We start from the raw sequence: 7,793 nt of genomic DNA on the forward strand, positions 1-7,793 counted from the left end.
AAAAATGGAGAAAATTTCTGTTCTCTAAGAATGTGGATCTCTTATTTGTTTTTAAACCAAACAGGTGAGTTGAAAAAGGAGGTACAGGGATTTACACTTCTAAGAGCAACACAGCCTTCAGTTCAAAGACAGGCACACCAATGACTAATCACTTCAGCTGGTCCCTTGTACAGACGAAGAACTCAAGGCTTACTGGTTAATTGATTCATTCATTTTTTAATATAACAAATTCCATTTGCCTCCTTTCTTTGGGACCCAAAAGTTCTACAGAAATAAAGAAAGAATAAAGAATGAGAGGCCGTCTTGGATAGAAAGGGAAACAACCATCCCATAAAATGTTAAATGTCACATTTTATTAAAAAAATTTCCTTGCAAAGAAATAGTTGAAAATGCCTTTTCAGAACTTCAGGTAGTCTTAAAAGTTGATTAAACAAAATGGCGACAATACTTCATTAGAAATGTATATAAAATATAAAAATCTGGGTGTAGCTATATTCAGAAATTAAACAACACACTATTTCCAAAAGAAGGTTACAGGGAAACAGATACTTGTTAGTTATGAGACAATTTTAATAGATATTTACTTAGTAAATATTATTTTTTGTCACAGCCTGAGTACTGGTGATACTATTCTGAATAAGATAGACAGTACCTGCCTTTATAGAGCAAGAAGCAGAAAATAAAACGGTAAGAAAAGAGCTCCAATATATCCTACTTCAGAATATATTGGATTCCAAACAGAGATTAGAGGGGATGACATCACGCACTAGGCACAAGGTGTAAATTCAGAACTTTTTTGTTTTGTTTTCAATAGCATTTGTTTTGAAAATGAATAAGAAGAACAGAAGTTGAAAATTTTTTTATATTAACTTTTTTTCTAATTAGTTATACATGACATCAGAATTCATTTCGTTTTATTGTACACAAATGGAGCACAACTTTTCATTTTTCGGTTGTGCACGATGTAGAGTCACACTATTTGTACAATCATACATATACCTAGGGTAATGATGTCCTTCTCATTCCACCATATTTCCTACCCCCATACCTCCTCCCCTTTCCCATCCCCTTTGCCCAATCCAAATTCCTCCATTCTTCCCATGACCCCTCCCACCATTATGGATCAGCATCAGAGAAGATTTGGTCTTTGGCTTACTTCGATTAGCATGATATTCTACAACTCCACCCATTTACCTGCAAATGCCATAATTTTGTTCTCTTTTAAAGCTGAGTAATATTCCATTATGCATATATACCATAGTTTCTTTATCCACTCATCTGTTGAAGGGCAGTTTAGCTATTGTACATTGAGCTGCTATAAACATTGATGTGGCTACATCATTAAAGTATGCTGATTTTAAGTCCTTTGGATATAGATTGAGGAGTGGGATAGCTGGGTCAAATGGTGGTTCCATTCCAAGTTTTCTGAGGAATCTTCATACTACTTTCCACAGTGGTTGCACCACTTTACAGTCCCATCAGCAATGTATGAGTGTAGCTTCTTCCCCACATCCTCACCAACATTTACTATTATTTATATTCTTGATAATTGCCATTCTGACTGGAGTGAGATGAGACCTTAGAGTAGTTTTGACTTGCATTTCTCTAATTACTAGAGATGTTAAACTTTTTCATATATTTGTTGGTTAATTGTGTATCCTCTTCTGAGAAGTTTCTGTTCACAGTTTCTTAGCCCAGCAAATTCTAAAATTATTATTAAAGGAATTCCATAAGTGGTTGGTGCTAAGGAAATTAATCATCTCATCAAAATGGAAATTAGGGTTTTCCTCACTGTTCTTCTTCTCTAATCCTTCAATCTCTCATATCCACTATTGCTGAAAAGGGAAAAAAAAGAGAGGACAGTGAAAAGAAGAACAGAGGGAGGGATAATTAGGTGCCCGAATTGGTTTGTGTACAGATTTTTTATTAAACCAGGATTTGAACTCTGGTGCACTTAACCACTGAGCCACATCCCCAGGCCATATCATTTCTTATTTTGAGACAGGGTCTCACTAAGTTGCTTGGGGTCTTGCTAAGTTGCTTAGGCTGGCGTTGAACTTGTGATACTCTTACCTCGGCCTGCAGAGCTGCTGGGATTACAGTAGTGCACCAACACGTGCAAATGGTTGATTGATCTTGTCAGTGTGAAGTGAACTATATTATACTGGTGGTGTGAAAAACCTTTTGAATTTCTAAGTATCCACTAAAAACAATTTTCTTCTCCCAGTTTCAGCATACGTTGGATCCCACAACAAATGAAATATAATTATTCTCTAAAGTTCACTGTACAACATTTTGGCAACCAGACTTAAAAGATCATCCCTAGTTGCTATTCAATATGGATATCAAGGCTTTAGGCCAGACCTATTTCCATCTTGTTCCTCTGCAGACCTTTTATACATAGTTCCCCTTTAGTAAAATGTTGTTTTGTCTAGGCATATTAACTTATGAGTATGTTTACTTGTAAAGAAATACTGTTTATTCAATTGTCTGGGAAATAAAGAAAAAAGAATTTATTAACAATAAAAATAAATCCATAGTGAAAATCAACCATAACTCATTGTTATGTAACAATGTAACATTGTAACAAATTTATTATTAACTCCCATAGCCAAAAACCCCTGCATTCATTATATTTAACCAATTCTACTTCTTATGAAACCTGGACAATTCAGCATTCAAAGGCAAAAGTATGTAAAAACTCAAAGATACCATCTAGTTCTGCTTAAAAAGCTTGCTCTTTAAATCCCTGAAGCAAGTTCTCTTTCTCTTCCTTTGGCTTATGCAACCAGAGAAGCCAAGGGTGGGTGTGGTCCACTATCCATCCTAAGTACAACAAAGGGGGTGAGTGAAGTGTAAAACATTCATTTGGGAATATTTGCAATAGTGCAAATTGAGGGGCTTGGAATAGGTTTAGGATGAGAGTGGTCCATTCTCAGAAGAGACCTCGAATTTTCTCAAAAATTTCTTTATAATGCCTGGCAGTCATGACGAGGTAAAGCCTAGTTACACCACCCAAAAGAATAGCCACTAACCACATGTGACTATTAAAATTACATACAATGTAGAATTCAGGTACTCAGTCACATTTTCCATATTTTAAGTGTCCATCAGCCACATGTGCCTAGTAGCCACAGCCTTGAGAAGCACAAATCACTTTCTCCCATCTCATAGTATTGTATTATAGGCAGAGCTATAAACCTTTCTGGGAAGTTCTTCTGCTTCCAAATATACTTCAGAAAATCCCATTGAATTAAAAAAATAATTGCATTTGCTTCTCTGTCGTGGGTAATGACTCTTGAGACTCCTCCCCAAACTGGAAACCATTATGTTCATGTTAGATCTTCCCTTCTCTTTCTCTTTCTCTTCAAATTTGTCTGCTTGGACTTCCCACTCCTTTAAGCTTCCCCTCTTTACCACTTTCACCATCTTTTACTTTACCATGGTCCATGAGCCATGCTCAGACCTGCCTCTCAACTTTATATATACTTTCTACCAGATCAGTGTGGTTCGTATATCTTCTTACCATTACAATATGTTTTTGCATCTTAAAAACTCTTTGTGCGGAAACCTAGGGCTTTTCAGAGGGAGGGGAAATGGCAGGTTCTTAAAATAATGGAATTTATTAAACCATTTCAGATCAAACATTTTAGAGTTTTTTTCTCCTTCACCCATATCTACTCCCAAATAATAAGTGGATATTTAGTCATAATAGTTGAGCCCTGATAAGAGATAAATTCTTGATTATATAAAAAGTGAAACTTTTCCTTTAAGCCTCTTGACCTTGACATGAAGAAAATTCTATAACTAAATTTCAAACTGTGTTCTTTTGGGCAAAGTTTTCTGTTATCCAAATATACCTTTTGAAGCCAGTAGAAAGGACTTGCTGATAAACGTTTCAACACCACGCTTTATTAAAACAAGTTATTTCTGTTGTTTACTATGTGGTCAGACCATGATGAAAAGCAGATCTTCACCAGTGCATTTCTGTGCAAATTCCTTACCTTTCTGTTTACAAAAGAAAGTGAAGACCTTTCAGGGCTATTTGTCACCAGGCCCTAGTAACCAACAATGCACATTGTCAACTGCTTAAGGTTTCACTTCCTAATTAACTTTCCTAGAAGCACAAACACAAAGCTCTCCCATTTAACCAACCCTCTTTCCACTCAGTTCCACTAGGTTGATGAGTATGTCAAACCTCAACTGGGGTTGCGACTGTCCTGTGCACAGAGAGAGTAATCTGAGAAGGCTTTCTTCAAACAAATCAGTTCTCTACTTCAGTAAGAATCTTTTAAAGGATTATAACATTAAAGCAGTCTTGCCTCAAACCCATGCACGAATGTTGAATTTATTCTCAAACGTTCTTATTTCCTTCATTCCCAAGGTGAGATTCTTTTTCATTTAATCACTAACAGTATTTCCCAGCCCTTGACTGAGAGATTCCAGATCACTTGTGCATACATACAGTATCTCAATGTGTTAGTTACTTTAAATAAAATCCTTACGATTGGAAGTGGAATTTTCTTTTAAATCCTTGTTTGATTTGGGCATTTGTAACTAAATCCACCCCACTAAAGAATTAAACAACGCCTCAAGTATCCTAAAATTGTTATGCTACTGTTCATTTTAATTGAGAGAATTCTTTTGGCAAAATTTGGGACATGTTTGTAAAAAATGCAATAATGCATTTTACATACTTTCTCATGGGTCCGGGGATCAGTTTGCCCATTTCACAGGCAAAGGAAGTAAAGAACAAGAAAGTTCAGTCGGAAAACTCAATTTACACACTGTTGACCCTGAAACCAAGAGCTCTCCTGACTCAAAACAAGACACGTGGTTTAAAGGTACGTGGTTTAAATGAGATCTTTTATCCTAACCACTTTGGGACACTTGACCCATCTCTGAGAAAAAACTGGGGTATTTTCTCAGGCAGCAAGTTCTCATTGATTTCAGAATATTCCTAAATCTGTGCAGTACTTTTATAAGGACTAGAAATTATAAAAGAGTAACTATGGTACACTTGACACTCCTAAATGCATGATTCTGACTTCTTATTTCTTCAAGTCTGACTTTTGCAGAAAACACAGGCTTAGACAGGAAGAGCTTTGCCTTTTCTCCAGATCATAATTAGGCAACATTATTATGCAGATATCTGAGGACAGATTTCCAAAGCCACAATATTTTCAACTCAACTGGGCTTCCCAAACCACCATTAACTGAATGATCATCTGCTTTCCGTTACAAAAATTCACTTCTCATAGAGGACAAAAAAAAAAAATGCAGTTAGCTCTACTAGTACTTTCTAGTAGCCTATGATAACTATTAAAGAGAAAAGTTCACTACTGGATGACTAAACACAGTGCAGTGTACATTCAAATAGGAGTGACTGTCACTTGGTTCTATTGTCAGTTGGTCATAAGGTTAAGCCCAGCTGCAGGCCAGCAGAAATTATCGCTCCTATGACTCAAATGTGGAGAAAGAATGCCCATCTCGGTAAAACTCCTGAGAACCAGTGGCTGGGATGAGCACACAGGGTGTATTTGGAGACAGATTTTCCTTGGCAGTTATCTATTGACTAGGAAATTTAAGGACCAATGTGAAAATAATTTGCTCAGAACGGCAAGGGAAGAGCCCAGAATGAGGACAGAATGACTATATCCCAGTGTGTAGGGAGGCTGAAGCTAGAGGATCACAATTTAAAGGCCAGTCCAGACAAGTTACTGAACCCCGACTCAAAATAAAAAATGAAAAGGTCTGGGATGTGGCTAGTTGGTAAAATACGTCTGGGTTAAATCCCAATACGAGAGAGAGAGAGAGAGAGAGAGAGAGAGAGAGAGAGAGAGAGAGAGAATGTCAGAGTCATTCCAGGGAAGAGATTCTGATCTTGACATCAAATGTCCTTGATCCTTTTCATGAAAGAACATTTAGAAAGACTCGTTGGATCTAAGTGCTGCCAGGTGCTGTCTGTAGAGTGGAAGAGGCGATGACACTAATAATTCGTAATCCTTGTGGAGGCATCTGGTGACTTGCCAGCTCAGCTTAAATTGACCATGACCTGGTTGGGGGATCGGGAAGGGAGTGACTTTCCAAGACCATCAAGAATGAACTGGCCTTGCGGCACATGAGAATCGGAACAATTATTTATCTAAATGTTCTCATGCAGAATAGTGGCAATGCTTTCTTTCTTGAAGCCCTGCCTAGCTAAACACATAAGAAAACAGCAAATCCCACCTGAGCCACATTTTATTCCCGCCTATACACATTGCCAAGATATAAAGAGATAACTATGTGTAAAATTGTTGCAGAGAGTCTTGAACGAACCAAGAAGCAAAGGGAAAGGAAGATAAAAGAATTTAGAATTGTGTGACGGATGGGATGAAATAATGGCCAAAATAAAGTTTGCTTTCCAATGTCAACCCAAGTGCAAATTCACTCTTTCCCAGTGAAAGTGCAGCTTGGAGTGTGATCTTCATGCTTGGTTGTTGTTTTCAGCAGATCTTAAAAGCAGGTGACTGAAGTCACTGTTGGGGAGTGCAGTCCACCTAGGCTAAATCTCCAATGGAGTGGCAGGAGGCAGGTAGCAAAAGGGAAACACCTATTTTCAGTTACAGATGTGATGGTGATCAGTACGAAACCAGGGGCAGCTGAGGTTGGTCAATGGGGACATGAGGACAGGTAATACAGGTGAGCTAAGGCAATTGGGCAGATCAGTGGCTCCACAATGAACATGCACTTGAGGAGACCTTGAGAACATTCCAAGTCAGGGATCCCAAGAGCAGAGATGAGGCTGAATTTGAAGCCAGTAGGGGTAACCTGATATCACAGAGCATGGAAGAATGAGGTGCCAGATGGTTTTACCTGCATGGTTTACTGCTGGGTCAGTGGGTTTCTGTGAGCCCAATTCAGAATCAACAGGTCTTTCCAGGAGAAATAAATTAAATAGCTTACTAGTTTACCTCTAGAAACAATGTTTTCAGTTACCAAGTGGAAGACAGAAAAGAAGTAGAATCAAAATAGTGGCTTCTAAAGTCAAGCAAAATGTTCACATGTACATATGGTTAAAGTACATAACATCTTTTCCCCCAGACCAACATATATCTAAATTAATTTACATAACTTAGCATCAGCAGCTCCACATGATAAGTTGCATAAAAATTATGATAGAGAAAGAAAAGGTCAAGGTATTAATATTTGTGCTTTTAGAATTTTTCAAAATGTAGATATCTTCCTTATACCATAATTATAACTGCTTTTAATACAAAAGTATCCTGTGTGTTGAAATGTCAATTGGGTACCCAGAAAGACTGAAGAGAAACAAATCAGGCTCTGTGCAGTTGAGTAATAGCCCAGAATACTGTTGATGGAGAAAAATACGAGTGGAGAACACAAATGATTAGACAGTCTAATAATGCATAAGGTCAAAAACAGGAGGAGAAAATGTAAACTTCCTCAGTCACACTATTAAGGCTATTCTACTCATAATCACTTTGTAACTACTGTATTTTAAAAAATTGCAAATTGTAATATCTCCACTGAAAAGTTTACCTATTTTAGTAAGCTTGTAACATTAATTGCATTATAACACATTTGATGTTTCTCTTCCTGGCTAAGTGCTGTGCTTCATGAGGTCAGGTGTGTGTTTAGCACTATATTTCTAATCTCTAGAACTTTTCTTGACACTCTAAATGCTTAATACGTATTCTTTATTAAGGGAGTAGAAAGGAGGGAGAGGGAAGGAATAAAGGAAGGAAGGAATAAAGGAAGGAAGGAAGTTGGAAATAAAGGAATGATAT

This window comes from Urocitellus parryii, chromosome 7, assembly GCF_045843805.1.
Source record: "Urocitellus parryii isolate mUroPar1 chromosome 7, mUroPar1.hap1, whole genome shotgun sequence".
In the NCBI taxonomy this organism is placed as follows: Eukaryota; Metazoa; Chordata; class Mammalia; order Rodentia; family Sciuridae; genus Urocitellus; species Urocitellus parryii.